A 26361-nucleotide genomic window follows, 5' to 3' on the forward strand; every position below is an offset into this window, starting at 1 on the left:
CAGCCTGCTGTGTATTCACACTGTTAAATTAAGCTTTTGTGAACTCCAGAACTAGGTGCCAAAGCAGTTGTTGTCGATGTATGAAGGGACTGAAGTGGTCTTGTATTTATGATCTTCCAGTCAGACGCTCACTACTGGCTCCTTGTTAAGCTGGGGAGGATACCCTGCTCTGTTGACCCACACACCTTGGGGAATCATCTTAAGGGAAGGTCTATTCATTCAGTTTCCAGTTTTACACTCTTGAGGTCTTGTGTATTTGAGGGTTGTGGACTTGGAAATCTTAATGAATGTCTGATTTTATTTTCGGGATTTGTATGCATGCATAGCCAACAGCGATTCAACATTACACGCAATTCTCCTGGACACGAATGTATCAGAGATGAATTTAGCCTCTGTGACCACAATTTATGCAGAGCAAAACCCTTCCCTCATTTCAGAGAAATGATGACGCAATTAGATTGCAACATGCACATGTGGCTTCCTCAGATGCCCCTGAATACAAAAGGGCCTTATGCAGCCTATATGGCACTGTTGTGTCCTGCTCTGTGAATTTTCTTCTACTTTCCTCAAGGTTTTCTTTGAAATGTAATTCTAACTCATTTGTTCTGTATTTCTTTGGTAGAAAAAGTTTGATATAGTAAAAGGAAAATTTTTGGTAGGTTGGATGAGTGCTCAATATGAAAAAAATGTTTCTCAATGATTTTTTTCTAGTGTATAGGAAACACCCACACCCACACATACACACGTACCCATGTGTATTCACATGCACACATATACAAACAGGGGTGGAGTTCCAGTCCAGCTGATTTTCTATTATTACTTCCACCTCTCTTTAATTCTGTGTGATTAGAAAATTGAAATGACAATGTTTGGAAGCTGGTGTTCTTTGGGATGTGTTCTTTAAATATTAAATGCAGGCATCACTGTCATCTTTCTGCACGTGTTTGGAGAGTTTGAGCAGTGAGTGATTTAAGGAGAAGTAAGCAAGGACAACTCACTTCTAGAACTTGCTGCCAGTCCACGGAGTAAGACTTAAGTCTGAATTGGGAAATAATAATAGATTCATTAGTAGTGATAAAGGAGTAAATTTACATTTATTACTCAATCCATAGACTGTGTATGGTGGCGCATACCTTTATCTCAGCACTTGGAAGGTAAAGGCAAGCAGGTTTCTATGAGTTTGAGGTCAGCCTCATCTATATATTGAGTTCTAGACTAGCAAGAGCTACTCTGTCTCAAAGAAAGGAAGAAAGGAAGACCAAATGAATGAAAAAGAGGAAAAAAGGAAGGGAGGGAGGAAGGGAGGAAGGGAAGAAGGATGAAAGAAAGCTGACATCTCAAAATACACAGCAAGCACAATTATTTCTGAATAATTAAAACTGAACTCCTCAACCTGGACTTTTCACTATTAAGTTAGAAGGCCACTTTTTCCTTACACCCTGAAGGACATCAATGGCTCACTTATCCCATGCATATGGGAAGTTAGCAATTATAGCCTTGCTTTTCGCTGTAGAAAATCCTTATATATGGCAAACTACACTTGCATCTGTTTTGCGTGCAGAACACTTTATAGATGGCTCAAAACCTTGAGAATTTTCTTGAACGTCTTGTATTCTTTTTTCTATACAAGCTTAGTTGTCTACAGCCTAGGCATGTAGACAATTCACTACCCCTTACAGTTGTGCAGGACAGAAATATGATGCAAGGTCTGTGTAGGCTAAACTCAAGGTGATGGAAGCTTGCTCTCCTTTATGGAGAGTGTTTCCTTGTGTTTTCCCAGCTCCCAGATGTGTCCCACTTTCTTGCCTCTTAGCTGTCTTCCATCTTCAAAGTCAGCTATGGAGTATCACATCTTTCTCACATTACATGGCTTTCATCATTGCATCTCCTCTGTTTTTGCTTCCTTTACTGCTTCTTTATTCCACTTTAAAAACAAAACAAAACAGTAACAATAAAAGACCTCTCATGAATAATGCTCCCTCCCACAACCCATCCTCCAGGGTAAGATCCTCTCTCACTTCATGATCAGCAGAACAAAATTAATCCCGTTTGCAATCTTTACTCTTCCCTGGATATACATAGACAACTTTGGTGAAATATTATGTTATCTACTATACCTTTCCCTCAACTCATGCTCAACTTAGAACAGTTGGAGATTGTGTTATCCTGCTAGACAACAGAGGTTAGCTGATGTCAGTAGAATCAAAGCTGATTCTTCTTGGACAAATACCCAGGATCCATGCCCCATGCCAGGACATCTTTGTTCAGTTGGCATGCATAGACAAGATTGCTTTACGCAGAATCAAACCAGAACCAAAACATTTTGTCAGGAGTTCCCAAACTGTCATAGATAAACAGGGACTCTTTTCTAGTATGAGGCTAGTATTTCTTAAAAGGGAAAACTAATGTTCTTCACAACATAGAATCTGCCCCAAGTTAGCAAACACATTATTAGCATTTAATTTGAAATTTGCTGTCATATTTCTTTATAAGGAGGGTCATAGGCCTGGCATTGGTGACACACACCTTTAATCCCAGCACTTGGGAGGCAGAGGCAGGTGGATCTCTGTAAGTTCGAGACCAGCCTGGACTACCAAGGGAGTTCCAGGACAGCCTCCAAAGCCACAGAGAAACCCTGTCTCGAAAAAAACCAAAAAAAAAAAAAAAAAAAAGGAGGGCCATAGCCGGGGGTTGGGGGGGTGGTGCATGCCTTTAATCCCAGCACTTGGGAGGCAGAGGCAGGCGGATCTCTGTGAGTTCAAGGCCCAGTTGGACCGACAGCCTCCAAAATAATACAGAGAATCCCTGTCTCGTAAAAACAAAACAAAACAAAAGAGGGTCATAGAGAAGACTCCCAGTCTCTGGGATTCTGTCATCACTCAGGTCCAACTAAGTCTAGCCATCAGTGGAAAGTGTATCCCATGAGCCCTGATTGGACTGTTTTAGAAGGAATCCACACAGGCTTTAATCCTATAATAACCTTCCTGCTTCTGTCTTGAGTTACCCATTGAAGTCCCCCAAAACGTGCAATATCCTCTTTTATGGAGCCCAGGATTCTAGCTGTGCTTTGGGCCAGATATGATTTTTTTTCTGTCTGCCTTACCTTGACAGCTGACTGAGTTCTGAACGAAGGCTAGGTTATTATTGTTAATTGATCTGGTCACTCCATTTTGGGTTTTCTGTATCTGCTCCTCCTCCTTTTTCCCCTCCTCCTCCTCCTCTTTCCCCTCCTTCTCCTTCTGTTTTTACCCCTTCCTCTGACCTTCACTCTTAAGTTTTTGGGCCTCTTAGAGGCATGTAGAGCTTTCTACTGGGTCTGTCTGATCTGGCTAGCTTACAATTCAGTAATCTCTGGTTTTGTCTCCCACATTTCCTGGAGCTTGGGGCTTTGACTGGACAGCAGGCAGTGGTAAGACTTATTAATGTAGAGGGAAATGACTTAGCAGGGAAAAAAGGGTGGCCTTTGATGGAACCCAGCATTAATAACTCACTGCAGCTTTTTGTAATGAATGTGAGGAGTGGGAGTTGAGTCACTCCTTCCTTTGCAGTTGGGTATCTGTAGCTCAGAGAAGAGCTGGGGGTGGAGGAATCCCAAACATTTTCAACTGAAAGGATGCTGTGACTGAGGAAGAGAATGATTTTGAATGCAGAAACTTTGTCTTGAAAAGTTTCCCCTTAAATTGACAGGCTATTGGTTTTGTTTCTATTATTTATTTATTTTGGTAAACATTTACATGGAAATCACTGCCGGGTTTGTAGTCAAAAGTGTTATTACTCGGACCCTCTGAAAACAAAAAGAGAGGCAAAGGCACCAAAAAAAATGTAGGACTGTGGACAGTACTCCTCAGATATCTTGTCTAAAACTTCAGCAGCATCTGGGACACAGCTGGGCAGTGATGGTGTCTTGCAGAAAAGCCCGGGGAAGACTGTGCTCATTCAGCTAGCAATAGTAGATCTTCACTGGCCAGTTCTTCTGAAATAAACTGTCTTCCTTACAGTTTCTCTGCTGTCTTTCTCAGCAGAGAGTCCTGCTTCCTTTGTGTGCAAGGTAGGAGAGGAGAGGGGAGAGAAGGGGAGAGTAGAATAGGAAAGAGAGGAGAGGAGCAGAAAAGGTAGGAGGAGGGAAAGACGATAGAAAGGGGGAGGGGAGAGAGATGAAGAGGAGAGGAGATGGAAGAGGAGAAGGAGAAGGACAAGGGAGAGTGAGTATGGCGGTAATGTGGTCCAAAAGACACTTGTAATCATGGGAACCTAACTGCGAATCTGAGGGACTTCACTGAGTGTGTTAGCAGAGAAGGTACAAGGAGAACCAGAGAACTGTATGCAAGGCGTGTTCCTATGTCGTTCTTTAATCCTCTGTGGAGTCATAGGATACTGGCAGGCAGTCCAGTCAGGAAAGTGAGAGGAAGATTGTGTCTGCAGCACCCTACTCTACATCTTCTAGTTCTTTACCTGAGAATGAATCTTTTAGAGTAATCTTGCTACAAAGGGTCAGGGAGTAGAGTATGGCTTCTAGTTTCCACAATTATTCTCCATGTAACCCTAATCAATACATTTAGCTTCTGTATTCATGTTGTTTAAAATTGGAGTGGTGATAGCTGGCTTCTCATTGTGCAATTTTGAGGAAATATAAAGTTAACATTAAGCATATTGCAGGACAAACATATGTAAGACCCATTAAAATTATTTATAATAATTATCATATTGATGTCTTCATGCTGAACTTGATGACTTGGGAGACATGCTGAGATAAGGAACACATGTGATGTGTCTTGATCTTGCTTCTTCTAAGGGTTAGCTTGTGGATAGGAACAAGTTCCCTTTTCGCATTTCCAGGGACTGACTTAAGAGTTTCAGTGCTCTGCACCTTACAATGTAAATATCTGACACTTTTGTTTGACTGTAAATCTGTCCACACTCAGTTTTTAAAATGTCCCCTTGCATCCAGTTTGGCATTCCATGAATCTTAAGACTGATTTCACACTACATTGTATCAAAGGTTAGAGGTCAATTTAAAACAGGGTAAGAGTAGCATTTGGCACTTTGATATTTTTATACATCGTAAAGCATTTTAGAAACACTAATCTCAGCAGGGTTCTCACATTAGCTCTGGGTGGTAATATTTAAACTTGGAGGTTAAATGGGCATATTCAAGTTCAGAAACTGAGCCACTTTTGAAATATAGGCACATAGCTAAAACTTGGGATTTCCTTTTCTTTTAAGTTCTATTTTACTTCTCTTTTCCTATTCCTCTTCTCCAGGATCACATATATTCTCTGAACTTTACAGATATTCTATATCTAGGAGGAATGACATTAAAGTGTAACATTTATTTAACTTGCCCCTCCCCCATTTTGTAGATGTACTTCTTACTGATCAGGAGGGGAAGAAGTCTGTAGTTGTAGGCATGTCCAAAATGGCAACCATGGTTGTTTATGATCTCATTGCAATGAAGAGAACTGTAATGACTTTCCCAGGAACCAGCTATAATTACTAGGGATCCAGCAGGGGTGTTTTGAAGCCTGGTGCTAGACCCAAGGTGATTTATAACCCTCAATGAATTCTTGGTTATGTCTTCTAGAGCATCAGACTTTTCTCTAACTTCCTAGTGGAAAACATTTATAAGAATATTGGGAGAAGAAGGGAGGGAGGAAGGGAGAGAAAGAGGAGAAGATGGATGAATAGACACATGCTGTTTTCTAAGTGATTACTGAAAAAGAAAAATTTCTTAGTAAAAACCGAGATATCACATTTCTTTCTTCTTATTATTTTTGCTTTGTTTGGAATATGAAAGCACTTCAAGAATTGATTTTGAGTTTACCCATAGCTTCTTAGATCATAGGCAAGTGTGTCAAAAGCCTTTAAGGATACGCAAATTCTTGACACATCTATGAAACTAGACACCTTTTGACTATATCACCAATTTCTTGCCTTTTGAAAATTATTTTAAGTTGTTTACTAGGGCTTCTATTTTTTCTGTATCATATGGTATGGCTTAGTTTTCCATGTAGTTTTTTAACATTAGATTTTCCAAATATGTCCAGTTTATGAAGGTAACAAATTCCTTGCTAGCATAAAGGAGAACACATCCTTATGTCACCATGAGGCTGTTACCATTTAGTATTTACTGAATCTACACAGAAAAGAGTAGTGCAATTTTTCTTTGCTTTCCCTTCTGGCACAGTGAGTAAGAGCCCCAGACCTCCCAGACAATGCCAGAATAGACAACAGTGTTCAGTTTTGGCTCTTAGCTAAACATCAAACTTTACAAATACACTCTAAAATGTAACTTGGGATGGTGATGTTGACATGACAAATTTACAATTGTGTTGTCCATTTCTCCAGTAAGGCATATCTCCAATAATTAAAAATATCATTTAGAGACCTGAATTGGTGAGGTTACAAAATACAAATATGCCTCTTCTAGATCCTAGCCATATGTTAAAGAAATCCCTAGGTGTCCATCCAAATAGAAGAATTATACCACGGCTCATCTATTGATGCCCTATTTTAATGAACAGAAATTACTCAGGAGAATTCTAGATGTTTACTTCAATGTGAGTTATGGTATGTGCTAACAGTGATGAACTGTATATCTAAGCATCTCTGATATCCCTATCTTCATTCTTTGCAGATGTTTAAGTGTCTGTGTGGGTACATGCATATGTGATTGCATATATGTAGAGACCAGGAGTTGATAATAAGTGTATGTCTCAATCAAGTGTATTATTCTCTGCCTGGTTGGGTTTTTTTGAAGCAAGTATCTCATTGAATATTTTACTTTGTGGATTTGCTAGACCATCTGTCTAACAATCTCCAGGGATTCTCTTGTCTCCTCCTCTGTGGTGTTGGGATTACAGGTACATGTTATCATGCCTCTTGTTTGAACTCAGATCCCAGTGCTTGTACATCAAGCACTTTAGTTACTGAAACATTTCCTAAGCCTAACTCTAGCTACTTCTGAATATTAAAATAAATGAATGTCTTATTTTTATTCTTCATGAGGGTGGGCATGGAATCTCATACATGTTTTATGAGTGCTATACCACTGACTGTTAGCTCTAGCTTGATCCAAGGCATTTCTTACTAGATATTGTGTGTACTTAAGATACACTTAAATTTACTTGGAAATGCCATTCTAAATGGAATATTGTATTGTTGTGACGATGAGAATATTTTCCCAGCATTCTCTGAGATCTTGAAGAGGTTGCTAGATTAATATTTTAAACACTTGGCTTTTAGCTAACTTCCAGAACTTTACCAGACACAGACATACTTTTCCAACAGTCACCTTTATTGGTGATTTGGATACTTCTATGTTATCCATAATCTATCTTACAGATTTTCTCTTACATCTCCAAGAAAGGAATAGGACTTAGAAAGGAGACCCTGAAAGCACTTGCTTCATGATAACCCCTGGTCCTCTGGATGGTTATCTGAAAATTCTCAAAGCAGCTTGCTCATGTAACCTGTTCTTAATCCTATCTGTAATTCTTCTGGGTCAGAAACTTGCAAAATGAAGCTGAAGCTGAGGGCCAGATATGAGTTTAGAGGCTTAGATATGTGGCTCTGTTTTCAAATTGCCTTGAGTCTCTTTTCTATTTTGAGGAGGCATTCAGTACCATTTAATAATAATAATAAATTACTATTTTCTTTTTTTCTACTATGGAGGCATAATGTAAAAACAACAAAAACTCCAATATATTCTCCAGTGATTACCTTTCTCCTCATGGTCCGCTCATTTTGGGAAAAAAAACTTCAAACAATCAGGCTGCCACTTCTTTTCTGTAACTCTTTCTGAATAGCACTTTCCACCACCAGGGTTGCCCATGGTGGCTTCAAGGTAATAGAACATCGGTTCTCTACCTGTGGGTTTTGACCCCTTTTCATACAGGGGTCACATATCAAATATCCTGCATGTCAGATTTTTACATTATAATTCATAACAGTAGCAAAATTACACTTATGAAATAGCAATGGGATAATTTTATGGTTTGGGGGGGTCACCAGAACACAAGGGATTGTAAATAAAGGTCTCAGTATTAGGAAGGTTGAGAACTACTGCTAGAGCATACAGGAACACTTAATCTGGTTTTTCAAAGTGTATGTTTGAAGGACAAGGTTCATCCTTTATTTCTAAGCCGTCTAAGATTGATACTTTTGTGAGAGAACAAACGCGACTTTTCAGAAATAGAAATGCCCCACCCAGGTTACATTCCCAAGACTTGTAATAGACTCTGGGAAAGTGAAGGCTGGTTCTTTCTCTCTAGCAGTACCCAGTCTGTGGATGACAGTCAGATAATCCACAGCAAATGTTAAGTGGGAAATACTCAGGAGAGGCATTTCATCCTAGATTTAGCGCTTGAAGGTGGGGTGACAGTGATGCCTCTGGTGGGAACAGATAAACAGTGATGATGAGGTTAGGTGTCGGATCTGTCAGGATTTTCCAGGCTGAGAGGTGGGAGAGGGATTTTTGTGTCTGAATTTTCAGGATCATAACTCCCATGCCCTGTGTCATTCAGTGACCTGCCAAAGCTCACACAGTTGGTTAATAATCAATCAGGACTGGACACCAGGTGTTCAGACTTGAAGTCCTTTGCTGGCTTGCATTTATTTCTCAACAATTCTTATGAGTTTCTCCCTAAAATGTACTGAGAAGGACTTGATAAAAGCAAGGATATCTCCAGAGAAAAACTAAGATATTAGCTAAAAGAGAAACGAAAAATTGAAAGCAAATGTCAAACAACAGGCATCCAAAAACCTCAAAGCCTTTACAATTTTCTATATAGATGGATAGCTGTACAGCTAACAAAATATATGAAGATATCATTTTAGTTTACATTTAATCAACAAAGCAAGCAAAGACATCTATAATGTGGTTTGGAAATGTTTGACTTAAAATGATTAAAGTTGAAATGTTTCTCAACTTTTTTCTTTGTTTGAAAGCATTAAGCATCTACCTGCTACAATGGCTACATGGAAAGCTATCTCATGTAAGCTGCATCATCTCTAACTGTAAGTGTTAAACAAGGCATAGAAAGGCAGGTTGCTTGAAGTGTCTGTTCTGTCAAAGGAGAACCCATATTTTGGGTGTGTGACATGCCATATTGAAGTTACAGTTTCTTCGGCCATTTTTAGTCATATTTACAGTAATCAGACCTTTTTCAGACTGTCGTTGTAAGTGGCTCATACATTGCCAAGTGCTACAAAATGGCTAAGAAAACAACAAAAAGCCTCATGCCCTGTGGGTAGATACTTGCAGGGCAGCAATTAAAGGGGATGTATAGCCATTCTGTTCAAAGAAAATTCAATCATTCACTGGAAAGGGCATTGATATTTGATTAGAATGTTCTTTGACAGATAAATACAACCTAAGCTAGAAAATAAAATATAAAAATATGAATATAATTCACTAAAACTTAAAATCAGTTGGAAGAACTTAGAGAATGCAGTGCATTTAAAGAACTAGTGTTTGGAAGAACTCAGTAATGTGTGAATCTAAAATTCTGTTTTCATGAAGGAACATATTCCTGGGTTGGATATAGAGACCACACACACACACACACACACACACACACACACACAAATTGATCTAAAATTTTTCAAAGGGTGGACCTCAGTATTATTGTGTTCCACTTGTGGTTTTTACAAAGCCATGCATGGTGGTACTAACATGTGAACAGGATTATGCAACTTGTGCATATATTTGTGTGTATGTGTGTGTGCATGCACACATGCAGGTAATACGCTGTGATTGAAAGTTTGGATTTCTTAGCGTGCATGCTGAAATCTAAAGCCCCAAAGTGAGGACATGAAGAGGTGATCTCTGAAGCTGTGTGTATGTGTGTGTGTGTGTGTGTGTGTAATTATGTCACAAGGGTAGGACTTCATGAACTGAGTTACTATTCACATGGAAGAGATGCAAGTAGCCCTTGGCCCTTGCTGTCCTTAGAGAATGCAAGCACTTGCCTACAACATGAGAGTTCTCTCAGGGACCCTGGCCTTATTGGGGTTCCTGTTTTTGGACTGCCCAGACTCAAGACTGGAAGAAATAAATTTCTACTTTTTAGAAGCCACCTATCTGTGTGGTCTTCCTTTGGAAGCTCACACCAGTTGCGGTAGGAAAGGAGCAGTTAGGTAGGTTCCTGAGGGGCATCAAGAAGGCTAAATACATGTTATCTGGGTGGATAGGCTTCAATCAAACAGGCAAGAGAGATGCTTGATCTCTACAAGTGCCCCAGGTTCTGGCATGTGGAATGGTAGAGAATAAGGTTGGCAGTAGACAGAGCCTGAACCAAGAACTCCATTTATCTGCAGGCCTCACAGGAAACCAAAGAACTTTCAGTAGGGTGAGACCCAGTCTTGTGTTCAGATTAGCTCATTCCAGTGGCTGGGTGAAACTAGATATTGGGGTAATTTTAGTCTAACGTTCTTATCAACTTTGCATGTTTGGGTTAGCTACACCTGTTTTGAATTCTTTGATGTCTGTGATCAGCAGCCAACAGTCTTGTCCCAGTTTTGAATGACGCATGCTAAATGGAGAGCAGCAGAGAAACTGCAGAGAGCAGAAGGTGAATGGTCTCAGCTGTTTGCTAGAACAGTGGCTGTAGCCAGATGCTGTGTCTTCAGGCTCTTCTGTGACTAGATGTCACAGCCAGGTCTGAGTTCATGAGCCTTTCCTCAGAAGTGGATAGTTTTATCTTTCCATAGCTTGGTTCTTTTCTTTAGGATATCCCTGTTCACAGTGTGGACCCTAGTAAGGGCAGTATCAGAGTCACTTAGGAATTTTCCCAAAGAGCAAAATTTGAGAACCTATTACAGAGCTATTGAGTCAGAAATTGCCTTTTTTCAAACTTCTATGTAATTTATACACATATTAAAGATTTAGCAACACCATTTTAGAGCAATATTTTTCAAACTTGGTGCATGAGAGTGCTTGTTGGCGTGTGTGTGTGTGTGTGTGTGTGTGTGTGTGTGTGTCTGTATTTGTGTTGCCAGAGACCAAAGTTGGATTTCTTCCCCAGTTATTGTCCACCTTGTTTTTAGAGACAGGATCTCTTACTGAACTTGGAAGTCACCCATTTTGCTTGATCTGCCTGTCTCTGCTCTTTGGTGCAGTAGGATTACAAGTAAGTGCTTTGGTTCCTGGCTTCTTCATGAATTCTGAGGATCTGCTGTCAAGTCCTCATGTTTGTATGGCAAGCACTTCATAGACAAACTTGCCTTCTTTGACCACTTTTCAAACATTTAAATTAAGACTTTACCACATGATAAGAAAGACATTTTATATTGTGATCTAAGAGAAATACCTCAATACCTCATTCTCTCTCTCTCTCTCTCTCTCTCTCTCTCTCTCTCTCTCTCTCTCTCTCTCTGTCTGTGTGTGTCTGTCCGTCTCTGTTTCTCTCTGTCTCTCTGTCTGTCTCTGTCTCTGTCTCTCTCTCTCTCTCACACAAACACAGAGGGATATATATATGGTTAATTTTTACTGATATGGAATATTTCTTGATAGGAGAAAAGGCTGATTATATACTATTATTAAATACATTTAATTAATCTTAAACTGATTTTTTAGTATAATGCAGCTGGGCAGGGCAAAGGACCCCATAACCTATTTCTTCAGTCCATTCCCACTCTACAGAAGTAAGGGAGTGCAACAGTAAAATGGAACGTGTCACTATACAAGCAGATTTTTGTGGTTTGCCAAAGAGAAGTGGTGAGAGATGACTGGCATGTGAATCACAGTGTATACATTCTTGTAGGTAATGATTGTGAAAATGTGGTATTCAAATGCCTTCAGTAGAAACATATATGTCCAAAGACTCTGGGGTTAACCAAGTAGTCCACAACAATGTCCAGTGTAAATAATGAAGCCAAGCCAAAGTAATTCACAAGAAGATGGCATTTGGAAGCCATAACCATGTTAGGACCACGTGCATAACCAAATGTACTTTCTGAAAATAGCATAGACTGTGTGAGCTGTGTTCCCTTAGTGTTCAGTAATCTTGTCAGCATTACATGCTCACCTAATTTGGAATCATCTGCATGCTCTATAAAGTAAGCATGTAGTTGGGGCATGCATCTTGGTGAATTTTATTGATTTTAGGATTTGTCTAAAGATAGTCTTTGAAGGGATGTGACAATGACACTCTATGATTTACTACACCATTGGACTGGAGGACCTGTGCATTTTTAGGAGACCCAAGGTACACCATTCTGTCTTTTAAGATCATGACTAGAGCATCATCAATGATCAACATCACATCTGGACATTTAGTCACAGCAGTGATAGCTCACGGCATTTTAAGGCAACAGATTTAAAAAGAAATATCTTCTGTGTTCTGAACAAGTCAGGTAAATCTACTCAAACATGATTTGGAACTGAGCATAGATAATTCTACATGGTTTTATACCCAAGGCCTTGACTGGGTGATGGACAGCTAAAAAGATACACCTTAGAAGTTAGGCTCAACTAATTTATATTGGACACCTGGTCAACCTTTTGGAGTTAGAAAGGGTCTTGATTGGTAAGGAGCTTGACTCTGAGCAGTGGGCAGTTGAACATGACCAACTAAGTTTTATAACTTAGTTTGCTCCATTTGTCTAAAAAATTTCCCCCTAGTTCTGAGGCAATGAATGGGCCCTTTGTCACCCCACAGGCTATGGTGAAGGATCTCTCCAGATCTATTGGCTTCCTCCTCACCTTCCTCATGTACATACAGATTTCCAGATAAAGGGTATCCAATTAAGTTTGAATTTCAGACACACAAGAAATTCATTTTTCATATCTAAAATATTACATGGCTATTCTTACACAAATATATCATTTATCTTGAATTCAACCTTAACTGGATGAAAGTCCTATGTTTTCATTTGCTAAACTTGAACCTTAAACATTTGACTATGTTCCTGTACCTGGGTTTCCTTGTGACCCCGATCTAATCTCAAAGAGCACAAGTAACAATGAGCAATAGAATAGCAGCATGTATCCCTGAATGACCCAAAGTAAATATGCAGATTCTTAGTTGTTATATTTTGGTATATCTAAGGAATGTAGAAAAGGGGAATGAAAAGAGAGATTTGAACGGTTAGGGGTGGTGGAATGCAGGAGTCAAGAATGTCCAATATTGGAGTAAAAGGCAGTGTGCTGAGAATTGACTTACCCGGTGGAATTTGGAGACAGAAAAGTGACATAGTTTTGTGTTAGGTGCCTTCAAATTGGCAACAGTTTGTGCATGAGGTTGTGTGTGTACATGTATGTGTGTTGTGTGTGTGTGTGTGTGTGTGTGTGTGTGTGTGTGTGTGTGTGTGCGTGCTTGAATTCAAACCCATGGTCATTTTTGATGATAGGCTTTGTAAAGCAGAACAACAGAGAAACTAGAGAACAGATTAAACTTGTGACCAGCCATTAGATGATTTATAGCTTAGCTACGACTATTAAAACTAATTTCCCCAGTGGTTTCACTAGGTTTTCCACACACTGAAGAATTGCACGGCACTGTGGCAGGCCTGTGTCCTTTCAGCAAATAGCACAAAATCAACAAGATGTTTGATGACTGCGGGTTGGAGCTGTGATGGAGCTCTGTCTTATCTGTCTGCATCTACAGTAAACGATTGTCTTACAGTTTCATGGAGAATTCAGTGTGGATCTTCCTTTCACTTCACAGGAATGCCTTATTAAGTAGGGAAAGGCATGCAGACTGCTAAACGACTGCAGATGAAGTGAGGCTGGAGGATATTCATCCGTAACATTAATGCAAAGCCTCGGTGCTCAGCAGTTCCCGAGGACATACACCTACCAGCCTGCAGAGGATGCTCCTCTTTTATTGACTGTTTTAGTTCACCCTCTGTGATCTCTCTCTCTCTCTCTCTCTCTCTCTCTCTCTCTCTCTCTCTCTCTCTCTGTCTCTCTCTCTCGTGTGTGTGTGTGTGTGTGTGTGTGTGTGTGTGTGTGTGTGATTTTCTTTCTCCATAAAGAAGTCATTTCTACATTACTTATTTTGGAGACTTCCTAAAGAGAAATGCAGTGGGAATAGAGGAAATGTCATACAGGTGGAATTTCTCTAATGATACCGCCTTTGAAAAATGCTTCCTCCATTATTCTGCTGGTTGTAAACAACTTGCTTGCCCTGTGATTTTGTAGCACAGAGCATGGTGACTGTGCCCTGCAGTTCAAAGCAGAGCCAGGGGCATAGCCTTTGCTGCACAGAATTAGCTTCTCTACAAGTCTTATGCTCTTGACACCAATGAATAATCACTATTCTACTCTTATCAGTCAGTCAGAAGGCCTACTGTAGCTCAAAGAAGCTGTCCTTCAGGTTGCAAGACAAACTCATTAATACAAAATATTCATCTCATCTTTAGTTCTGTTTTCCCGATGTAAAGTCAGTCAGTGGAAAGGGAAGGGAAGCCTGGACGAGTTAGAGGACTAGGGCTTTGCAGACAAGGTTGTGGAGGTTACTCAAGAGGCAGTTTCTTGTTCTATGCTGTGTGCATGTAGCTTTCCCTGCCATATAACTGAGTTTCTAGCAAAATAAAGCAACAAAGTGATTCTAGATGGTGAAGCATGCTGTACATGTGTAGATATATACATCATGAATGGGCCAGCAGTTGGACGTCCGTTCTGGAGTCTGACATCAGGGCAGTTATCACACTGAATGATTGTTTCCACCCTGGCCAGCTTATCTATTGCAAATGGTGCAGAGTGAAGCGTTGAGCAAACATTCTTCCTTAATAATTGTGTATTTGGTTTTTAAAATGTGCAAATAATTTGTGACTCACAGCAATGCTGGTGGTATGAAAATTAATCTTGTCTCATATTTCTTCATGATTGCACCCCAAAATACATGTGGGGTGGTTTCACTTCATGTCAAATCCTTTATATAATAGAAAACTCTATTTGTGGAATTTTATTAGATCAAACTGTGCCATAACTCTGCACTGGATGGAAGTTGACATTTATTTGGTAACTACTGTGTGTCACACATAGTTGTAAGCACTCTGTATAAATTTTTCTAATTTTAATTCACAGAGTGACCCCATTGATGTGGATTCTTTGAGAGTGACAGGGCTTGTTTTGACTCTTAGTGTATGTATCTAGGGAGATAGCTTTACAGTCTGTCAGTGGCCACCAAAGTCACCTTAAGCCAGTGACTTCTGAGTTTGTCATCTCATAACCAAAAAGGTAAGAAAAAATGGATACGGAGAGAAAAAAATGAACATAGATTGATTAAGAGAATGTAAGAAAAGAAATTTGGGGAATGGGAGGGATTTCCATGGAGGACTAATATCACAGTGTCTTACCACATGGGCCTTTATGGGTCCTACTGAGGGAATTAGGTGGCAGCTGAGGTAATCATTATTTGGATTGGTTACTTTTGAATTCACTGCAAGTTGAACCAGCCAGGGGGCCACATGTTTTCTGCATGCTCCCTCAGCCCAACAGCAGGGTTCCTCATCCATCTAGGGGAAGGTTATGCATGTTACTTGACTGATTCAGACTCATTCATGGGTTTTACTCTCACTGCCTAAAGGAAGCTAACCTCCTGTCTCACCATTATTCAGGTACAGTAGCGGTCTCCATTTGATGTGTGTATAAACTGTCCTAGGGAAAGCTAAATAACTCACTGTAAGGACTTTAGGATGAAGCTTAGAATTCAGTTGAGGTGGCTTGATACCCGGTAATAAGCTAGGTGTAGTCACTGAACCATGTCAGTTACTCTTCTAAAGCAGATTAAAACATCCTCCACACAAGGTATACAGATCCCTATCTGGTGAATATATTTATTTTACCTACTTTTATCAGGAAAAAGGATAAGAAACAATTTGCATTCATATGAAAAATGATGGTATGCATTTTTTGTCATCTTTTTATGGCTATTTGGTTTTCTCAACCTTGGTTATAGTTCAGAGAGAACTGAACTGGAACTTTCTGAAGAATCTAGAATATTTGTCCTCTGTATTAGAGAGATCCTGGTATCAGAATAAGTAGGTTATAAATGGCCAGTATTTGGAGTCTTTAGTAAATATGTGTCCCAGAGGACAGGAAAGATGACCAAGTTTCAAGGGCCTGTCATATCAATCAAGTTTGAGTATGCTAGGAATGCCCTCTCAAGAAGAGAACGTGCATGGCTTTTTTCTTCTGCCACCACTAGGAAAGAATCACAATGGCTATTAGCTAGCTTCTCCTCCTAGCACATGATGCTTCCATTTGAAAGTCCCGTTCTGTCTCACTTGGTGGCATGTGTGGATGGATGGCAGCTCTTTGATCAGGGCTCAGCAGATAAAGATCCTTTAGCAAGTCACCCTGACATGTGCATCTTGTCTCTCAGCAAACAAGACACACAGTAAAGTTGATTATAGAGCCCAGCAATGGGATCACAGCATAGTGGGTCTGGATCCAGGGATAAGATCTGCAGCTGGAGAAACTGCTTTGCTTTCTTTGCCTAGTGTTGTGCTTGTGGGCCCAGGTGGAGACAGCACGTGACTGTGATCTGCCCTTGTTTAGTAGAAGTGCACAGTAAAATGAAAGTACTACTGGCAGGTTGTTGGGGTGAAGGTAACTGCATGGCAGTTCCCCTGATTCTTCTTTTGATCATAACGATGCTCCTACTGCCTCTGTCTTACTGCACACCCATGCTTGCCTGCAAAGTCTCCTACAATAGCTGCTGCCATCTGTGATCTGTGCTGAAAACGGACTGTGGTACTTGAGGCTAGTTTTGCGAACTGTGGGGGTGAGGCTATATCTTCCCAATGGTAAATAAAGAGAAATAGGTGAAGTTAGAAATAGGATTAACTTTCTTTCATATGTGTGGTATTAATGTTATTATTATTGTATGTATTAATAAAAGTGTTAACTATAGACATCAAGAAGATGACAAAATATACCTTGTACAATATTAATATTGAAAACAGATATTTGAAATTCAACATAGACCATGCGTTCCATTTGGTATATCCTCTGCACAGCTTATTGACTTAGGTTGTGTTGTTAAATACATATTTTGAGGTTTGGGGATATTTTCTTTAGTATCCTTGTAATGTGCACACTATTTAATGATTCATTATAGTCAGTATTTTAAGTAAATATCTCAATTCTTTGTCAGTTAATCATATTTTAAGAATGAAGCTGGCACTAGAGAGAAGATTTCCTAACCCTAACCCTGAATTTTCCAATTAATAAACCAGTTCAAGAGCTATTTATAAACAGTGTTCAATATTCTTAGACATAAGGAAAGAGCAAACCTACTGCTCTAGGATTCCATTTCATTTATTAGAATGGCTATCATCAGTGAGAAAAGAGGTAGAAAATGCTAACAAGGATGTGGGGAGGAGGGAGCACTTACCACACTTCTGGTGGAAGGGTGAACTAATGTAACCTTTACAGACATCAGTATGGAGCTTTATCAAAAACGGAAAGATGGAAGCCTCTTTTTAGAAGTCCTTAATCCCACCCATGAAGGATGCACACTTAAGTGCCAGGTCACACTTTAGAGCCTCCATTATCTAACATTATCACACCGTCAATACCTGACTTGTGAAGGGAACACATTTATATCAAAGCAATGGGAAACATTGTTCTTCTCTCTGTCTCTCTGCCCCCTCCTCCCCCCTCCTCCTTTTCTCTATTCTCTCTCTGCTCCTTGCTTTGAGTTGTTATGTAAGATTCAGTCCTGCTTGTTCTTGGTTTAAAACCAAATAAACTATGATACAAACATGCTTGCCTGTGTGAGATGGCAGATTTATTTGATGTCATTGTTTCTTGGACAAAGGTACTCACAAAAGGAGTTCTTCCCTAATTTGGGGAGGCTTTGCGATGCCTTGTGGCTATTCTGAATGATGCACTCACCATTGGTTCACAACAAGAAAATGGCTTTTTTTCCCATAGTCCTTTCAATAATTTTACTAAGCATCTGGGCTCTGAGATCCCAAGGGTATATTTTGCACAAGACTGAAAAATGACTGCTGGTAATGCTAACAGCCTGCCACGTTCAGAATACGTAACACAGATAATATGCATGACGATTTAATCCATTCATGGATGGATATTATTCTGAGATTGCAAACCAGCTGTTCTTCTGTTAAGCAAGCTGGAGGAGCAGGAGCTGCAGTTAGAGGAATTCAGCTTTCATGTAATGAGACGGAGGTTGCTAGGGAGGTTTCTGTCTTCCCTGTGGAGATCTTCACTCAGAAGTCCAAATATTTTCAGCTGCCCTGTGATTCTCCAACTCTTTCAAGTAACAAAAGGAGCAAAATATGAACTTGAATTTTAAACTCAGATGGAAATAATTTTATTCACTGCAGCAAGTTCTCAATCAGTAATAAAAACAAGAGGTGGGGGTGTCCATCCAAAAGATGTTAGCCTAACCTAAGCTGTTTTCCATCTGACTGTGGAGGTCACTTTAAGTTTTGTGCTAACCCTCTGTCCTTGTAGTCTCTTGAAGACTTCTGACCATGTTCTCTGCCTAAACCCCACTAGGGAGTTAGTCCTGCTCCAAGGATATACAGGAAACAAAACGAAACAAAACAAAACCTTACTTATACAGCAAACTACTAATATAAAATATTTTCTGGTTTACTTTCCAATTTGACTTTTCAGCAAGTTTATTGTAACAGAATTATCCTATTTTTTGTTCTTGTTGTTGAGAAAAATGAAAACCCTCAAGTGGCCTATTCAACGTTATTCATTTCCTAAAAGACAACTTAAGGGAAAACCCACAGTCCTTAGGATCTTCCTCAGGAAGCTTGATTTTTCCATCCTGTTGAGTCTTTAACACATCATCCCCTGTCTTGAATATTATGCAGCCTACCTGGATGGTTCTGTGGCATCCTCTTGCTCAGTTTCCTCCTCTGTAACTGTGGAGTCATGATTCCAATTTCATAGAGTTGTTCAGGGAGAAAACCGAATTAATGAATGTCAGTGTTCTGAACAAAGTGCTTGGAGCTAAATAAATGGGTTAAAATTTTGGGTTAAATTCCCATTTGGTGTAAACCAGTATTGGCTCTCCTATGTGACAATAGGGTAGTTATTGATTCCAGCAAAATCATCTACAAATGTAACTCCTTTCAAGGTACTGGAAGAGTTAAAGTATCCAGTCTCTAAGAGGCTGATCATTCAGTGGGAGGGGCCTGAAATATCTACACATTTACACATTCAGTATAATAAATACTAGAAGGGTGGTTCACACAGGTTGGAGAGGTTCCTCACAGCTGAAAGACTGTATATATTTTAGACATATTGGAGTTAAAATATTTTCTATTCCTTACCTGGCATGGAGGCAGCTATGTGGCTGCTATGTAGGCGAAATTCAGCAGATTGTGTGGAGGTTTAGGAATGGCAGGTTGGTCCCCTACCAGCTGCAACACCCAGGAGATCAGGCCCTGCATCTCCAGTGAATAACACAATAGAGACAACCCCATTAATGGAGGAGGCGTGGGTGAGCAAGCCCTGAAGTTGCAAGCATGGGAGAATTTTCTCCAATACTCATCTGTCTTGTGGGTGGGAGAGATATGGCCCCCATCAATGCCTGAGGCAGAAGAAAGAGCTGCCCCCCAAGATCATAAGAGTGGAAGGGCTGTCCCTGCCCCTCATCAGCTGCAGCACTTGGGAGAGTGGTCCCTATGCCAGCCTGGACAACACAGTAGAGCTGTATCTGAAGGTGTAGGTGTGGGAGAACCGACCCTGGGGACTTGAAAGCAGAAGAACTGGTCTGCTCCTTGCTCAGTGCTGCAAGGGGTGAATTCACCAGGGCAATGCAGGACAGCTCACCCTGGTGGTAAGGACAAGGGAAAGCTGGAGGGCTGACCAACCCTGAACTACCAAGGTCCAGAACCAGGAATGTGAGTTAGCCCACAACATCCACCCCATCTGTGATCTGCTGGAACATGTGAATGAATGGGTCCTGCAGACCCAAAGCTGCAGGATCTCCACAACACAGGGCAATAGCAGGATATCCAAGAGGACTCCCACTGAGGTTCCAGCACTGATAGTGTAGCAGAAACCAGAGGCCTCAAATCAGACCAAAGACTCATAGCAATGAACACTTGCAAGTAAAGATATATGGATAAAAGAGTTTACTGCACAACTCAGTGTGTCACACTACAGCTTCCACAACAAGACTGATGGCTGTAAAATAATCCTTCTGTATACTGTGAATATGTATTACTCTCTTTGACTAATAAAGAAGTTGATAAGCCTATAACAAGGAAGGATAAATTTAGGGAGGACGATCAAACTGAGGATGCTGGGATGAAGAAGGTAAGTCAGAGGAGTTGCCAGCCAGCCAGCCAGAGAATGAGTTGGACATACAAAATGGTATAGAGATAAAGCCATGAGCCTCGGGGCAACACATAGATTAATAGAAATGGGTTAAGTTTAAGAACTAGTTAGTAACAAACCTGAGCTATTGACTAGGCATTTATAAGTAATATTAAGCCTCTGTCTTGGTTATTTGGGAACTGGCAGGCAAGAAAGGAACTACCAACTACAATTGATTTTTTTCCTTCTCTCTTTTTCTCTTCACTTTTATTTTATGTTATTTTGGGAGTAGAATTTGCAAGGGCAGAGGGTGGGTACAGAGGGATGAGGAAATAAATGAAATGGAAATGCATGACGTGAAAGACACAAAGAATAATAAAAAGGGAGAAGAAAAGCAAATAGCACATTGAAGTACAGGGTATTGGGCAAATTTCCATACAACTTACTGAAAAGATGTTCATTTAGAAAGTTCATGGAAGTGGATTTGTGAGTTGAGATTCAGTGAATAAGAGATTATAAAGGTAGATTTAGTCATAAATATCATAAATGAAAGTCTATAAACTTAGCTTTATGTGGCCCAGGGGAACTCAGCAGAATGTAAGATATATCTGGACTCATTTGATATGACTGGTGTGAACTAGAGGACCATATTTTTATGTTCTTAAGAAATATTTGCAGGGTGTTATGGTCTCTAAATCTTCCTGTGATGATCAATTTCATTTTATGTGTAAACTTGGTTGAGCTACTAGGTGACCAGACTGAATCTTTCCAAATATGTCTGTAAGGAAGTTTCCAGGTAAAATTACTATATGAAATTTGTGTTACTGGACATAGTAAAGCTATCTATCATCAAACCACCCATTCATCTATCCACCCCCACTCACACAACACCTCTATCCATCCATCCACCCATCCATCCATCCACTTATCCATCATATATATTTTTCTAGAGAACCCCAAATTGACAGATTCTCTGAACAACCAATATCTTCATAGTTAAGGATAGAATTTGAGTCTGGGGATTGTTTATATCCCAAACAAACATACAAAAGAAAAGAATTCTCCTTCAAGTAAGTCATGGTATTTAAGGAAATATAATTGGGAAACAATAGCATTCTAATTTTAGAACCATAAAGAGAGACACATAGATGAAAGATGCATGTTAATATCTCCCCTAGAATCAACAAGCAGAAATTCAGGGCTGAAATGTACTCCTTCCAAGTTCATAGTTTAAAAAGATAAGAAAAAACCTGAAAGAGAAAAGCTGATATATTCTGTTACTAATGAGTCATGTCAACCAACTAAACTTGGATTCAGGCACAGATCAAAGGCTCAACAGGTATAGATTAGTCATCATAAGCTGTCCCAGACACTCGGCAAGGGTAAAGGGGGTAGACTGGAGATGAAGAGATGATGGAACTTGGGTTTGGATTTCAACAAGGATTCATTAGAAATGATGATAGTGATTGCTTGCATTTTGGTATGGCTAGCAATGATAAGAAATCAGAGAAAACAGAACATAGGGCCCCTAGGAAGACTTTTACTTGTATCATTGCAGTGATAAAAATTACTGATGGAAAATGAGAAACTTTTGTGTCCTAAAAAAGATACTCAGCTTAGGGTTTCATTTGTGAACAGCATGATTACAACATGTCTTAGAAAGAGTAGGGAATGAGATGAGTGGTTATTTTATCACAGAAAGAAACACTGAGTTTTAATGAGTTGTTCCATTTATGTTAGAAATGAGTTATTTTTCATTTATTTTAGAAGTTTATAAATCACAGGTGTTAGGTGAGTCTATAATAGAGGCATGTTTCTATGAATAATTGGTATCAATAAAAGTGTGCCCACTTTGGGAAATCGATGGATCATTGACTCTTGCTACAGGTAAGAGTGTCAGGAAAATCTAAGGGCAATCCTAAAGCGCAAAACAAGTTCTTGTACATGAAACTGTGCAGCACATTCTGTGTGGTCAAGTACTGTGATAATGCGACAGGACTCTGCTAACTTGTCTTGATACAAATCAATGTTGTGACACAACATAACAAACCAAAAGAGACAGACAGAGATGGAAGTGACAAGAAATGTCTGTGCTTCCAGATCTGCTCCAGATTGGTTTCACTGGAAGCTTTCATTGTCCATTACTTATTTACATAAAGTAACAGCAGCTTGCAATATTGTTTATTGGCTCACTACTCCATAGAGATGGCTCAGTGACACTTCACAAAGATGAGAACCTGTCAGGATTCTTAGCATGTAAACAAAAACATGCTAATGTTAGGGAGGCAGAGGGAAGGATCTGGGAACTTGCTGAACAATTAGTCTACTGAAACCACTGAGCCAGCTCCAGGATTAGTGAGAGACTCTGCCTTTAAAAATAAGGTGGAGAGTGAATAGTGTCAACTTTTGACCTCCACACATGCATATGCGGAAGTACTCATTCTCCACCATAGACATGCACATGTATACAACACACACACACACACACACACACACACACACACACACACACACACTTTTTTCCTCAAAGCCCCTTCTGCCTGTACTTCCTATTGAAGCAAAGAGAATAAGTGGGAATAGATTTGAAAGAATAGTTGGTTGGCTGTTCCTATGAATTGGATTTTATTCATTATGACTGAAAGCACTATCTGTATAAATTGTGGAAACTGAGGCCCGCCTATTGGAAGAACCAAGAATCTTGTTGCAATTTGGATTTATAGGCAGTGGTTATTTTGTCACATCAGAGCTGGCAGTAAGCAATACCTTTTATGAATAAAAATAAACAGGTCAGAGACTGGGGAGATTGCTGTGAAGCAGCAGTGATGAGCAGTGGCAGCTCTTCCATAAGACGTAGTTTCTATTCTCAGTACCCACATGGCAGCTCCCAACTTTCTGTAACTCCAGTCCCAGGAGATCCACCGCTCTCTTCTGTAAGCATGGATGTGGTGCTCAGACATACATGAAGGGAATACACTTATACACATAAGAAATAAAATTTCAGAAAAGGGAAACACTAGTTAAAACTTTTAAGAGGCGTACTGAAAATAAAACATAGTTCTTGATTGAATTATGATATGATAAGTTAGAACTTACAGCCACTAATTATGATTTTCCATTTTATGTAATTATGATTGTCTATATCTTCCCTAAGTTACATTGTTTAGTACAAATAATCTAGGAAATGGGGAAATGATGTTTCCTTTTATTAGGAGAAAATGTCACTGAAATAATTCTACAAAGATAAAATACTAATTTTGGAAAAAACCATTAAAGTCTATGTAAGAACATTTTGATCAGATCTGTTGGTGACACTGGTGTTTTTATCTGTTCTTTTGAGTTAGGCTATTTGACACCTAGATGAACTAATTATCCTCTCCTTTGTTATTGAAAATGAAAACCACTATTTCTCCCTTTCTTTTTTACAAAGACTCTCTTGGTTTGTAAACATCCCTGCTTTAATCTAAAGCTATCCCAAAACTTTTCTTCTCATTATCCAATGTAAGATAGATTTGTGGAAGAGAATTTCTCTATAATTCTAGTCTTGTTTATAACAGCAAATTCTTTTTTAAATTTCCTAGCCTGTGTTTCCAAAGTTTCACAATTCAATATTAGTGCATCAGGGTTAAACACTAATTTCTAAGGGACAGAACCAAATAGTCAACACACCAACAAAAGGTGAGAGCTATTAAATACTCCAAGAAACTAGCTATTTATCATTGGTGTTTTGGTAATTGTGATTTATTTGGGGGGAACTTGCTCTGCTTTGAGCTCATTCTGCTTTCAATACAGCTTGCTGCTTTAGTTTGTAATATAAAACGTGTCTGGACACTAAAGACTTCAGATCTTCCAGCCCCTAAATCCCCTTCCCATTCCTCCATTACTTTTTGTTTCCGTCTCAGGATACTTGAGGTAATAATTAAATGTGTATCATTTCTCTTAGAGGAACCTCGGGCCAGAACATTACATCAGTTATAAGGATTCCTAGATGACAGGTGAGTTTCTGATTTTCGTATTTCATCTTTTCCTTCTTCTTTTATTATTTTGTATCAGAATTATCACTTAATAAAAGATTGTGTCTCGGCAGTGGTGGCGTATGCTTTTAATCCCAGCACTTGGGAGGCAGAGGCAGGCAGATCTCTGTGAGTTTGAGATGAGCCTGGTCTACAAGAGCTAGTTCCAGGACAGCCTCCAAAGCCACAGAGAAACCCTGTCTCAATAAATAAATAAATAAATAAATAAATAAATAAATAAATAAGCAAATAAATAAATAGACTGCTATTTTATTCTCGCAATAAAATTGATCATTTTCTTAGTCTGAATAATTAAAAAATATAATTGCAGAGGTTTGTTGCTAAAAATTCCTTCATTGGAAAGCCATCAACATCATCTACCCTGCTTTTAAATGTCCTAACAACAAACTGAGGTCTTGTTCTACCTAATTTCCCTGGAAAAATCAATCAATGAGCTCGTTGGGTTTACTTCCAGAACAGTGAGTGAGGGGCTACAGATAGAAGCATGAGTGACCTTAGCGTGGCCAGACAGGAAAGTGTACACCAAGCATGGGTGATGACTCACTCCCCCATAGCTGTATAGATGGAACTGTCTCCCTTCATTTCTTCCCACTTACATCCCCCAACCCCTCCCACATGCATTAGGAAAGAATTGTCTTCTATATGTCAGAAGAGATGGTTGGATACTCAGGTGAGTGTCCTATGATCCTCTCAACTCTCTTCTTCTATGGCCAGCAGGTCCAGTTGTGGTGCTATTTTGAGAGCAGCTGAGCAGAACTGCTAAAGATGGACGCAGTTTGGCTCAGAGTATCATTCTGTACTAGATAGTCAGAGCACTTTCAAGAGCTGGATCTTCCTTCCATGAGTTGAAGTCAGGCTATCAAGTTTGATGTTCAGCATCTTTACCTACTGAGCCATCAAACTGGGACACGTCATTCTATTTTTGTATACAGTCTTCTGTCTGCATGCCAGCAGAGGGCACCAGATCTCATTCAAGGTGGTTGTGAGCCACCATGTGGTTGCCGGGAATTGAACTCAGGACCTCTGGTAGAACAGTCAGTGCTCTTAACCTCTGAGCCATTTCTCCAGGCCCCACATCATTCTATTTTTAACAGTCCCTTTCTCAGGGTACTTAACTCCTACATCTTTAAATTATTCACATCTCTCTTCCACTGCCATTTTCCCGAAGATGCCTTCTGGTATCATTTAAGGTTGTCTAATATTATCTCTCTCTATAGCGCTTTATTTTATGTCCATATCTGACATCTCTTTTTCCTGTTGTGTCATGTTTCCTCTCAGTAGTAAGGGAATCTCTGTTGTGGAGAGACATTGTCTGCTTTGTTAGTTGTCATGTTTCTGAAGCACTGTCTAGGTCTCCCTATTCAAAAGTCAATCAGCAGATGAGCATTACAGACAACTCAACAGATGTGTAGAGTTGTAGTTGAAATATGAGTTTTCTTTGCCACTTACTTTCTGTGTAACATTAGGAATATGATTTCATGCCATTGTCATTTTTTCCTTTGTAAATTTGAGTCAAGCATTATGATTTAAAATTTTTCTGCTTTTTAATGTAGAAATGTACAATAAACTTTGCTTTGAAAATTCTATTTAATTAGTATTATTGATAGTAAGAAGTGATATTAAGACATGTTCCTTGATGAGTAGAGTATTTTTAATCCTATCTTAGTTGACTTACTCATCATTTTTCTTTGCTCTGCAGATATAATTATCCTGGTTTAAATGTTCTTCTAGTGACTAAATCCTTCTGTTATAACTTTGAGTTGACATCATGCTATGGAGGATAAAGGTCACCTTTTGAAAGGATGACTGTCTCTGGCTGGCTGTGTGCTGTCAGGGCCTAATCAAATTTATTAGTAGGCTGCTGAAGAGAGAAGCCATGGAAGCTGTAGTCCAATCCCAGTCACTAGTGGTTATAGGCACCTTTCCATAATCTACTCCCATTTCTTCTTTCATTAGAATTCAAGGCTCAGATATAATGTCCTGAAACAAATAGTCACAATTAGTATATTTACGTTAGTTTTTAATCCAACTTTATCTGTGTATGCATATTTTTTATACTTTTTTATTATTTTT

The 26361-nt window shown here is 39.5% G+C and overlaps 1 long non-coding RNA gene across 1 annotated transcript in view; it reads left to right on the forward strand.

Moving 5' to 3' along the window:
- LOC110343211 overlaps positions 1-26361 on the forward strand; it is an 88741-nt gene that overhangs the window by 48368 nt on the left and 14012 nt on the right. The window contains exon 2 of the long non-coding RNA XR_002385411.1: positions 24198-24249. This is a non-coding gene — a long non-coding RNA (uncharacterized LOC110343211). The remainder of the gene's footprint in view (positions 1-24197; positions 24250-26361) is intronic.

The sequence above is a fragment of the Mesocricetus auratus genome, unplaced genomic scaffold, assembly GCF_017639785.1.
Source record: "Mesocricetus auratus isolate SY011 unplaced genomic scaffold, BCM_Maur_2.0 Super-Scaffold_100010, whole genome shotgun sequence".
NCBI classification, from domain to species: Eukaryota; Metazoa; Chordata; class Mammalia; order Rodentia; family Cricetidae; genus Mesocricetus; species Mesocricetus auratus.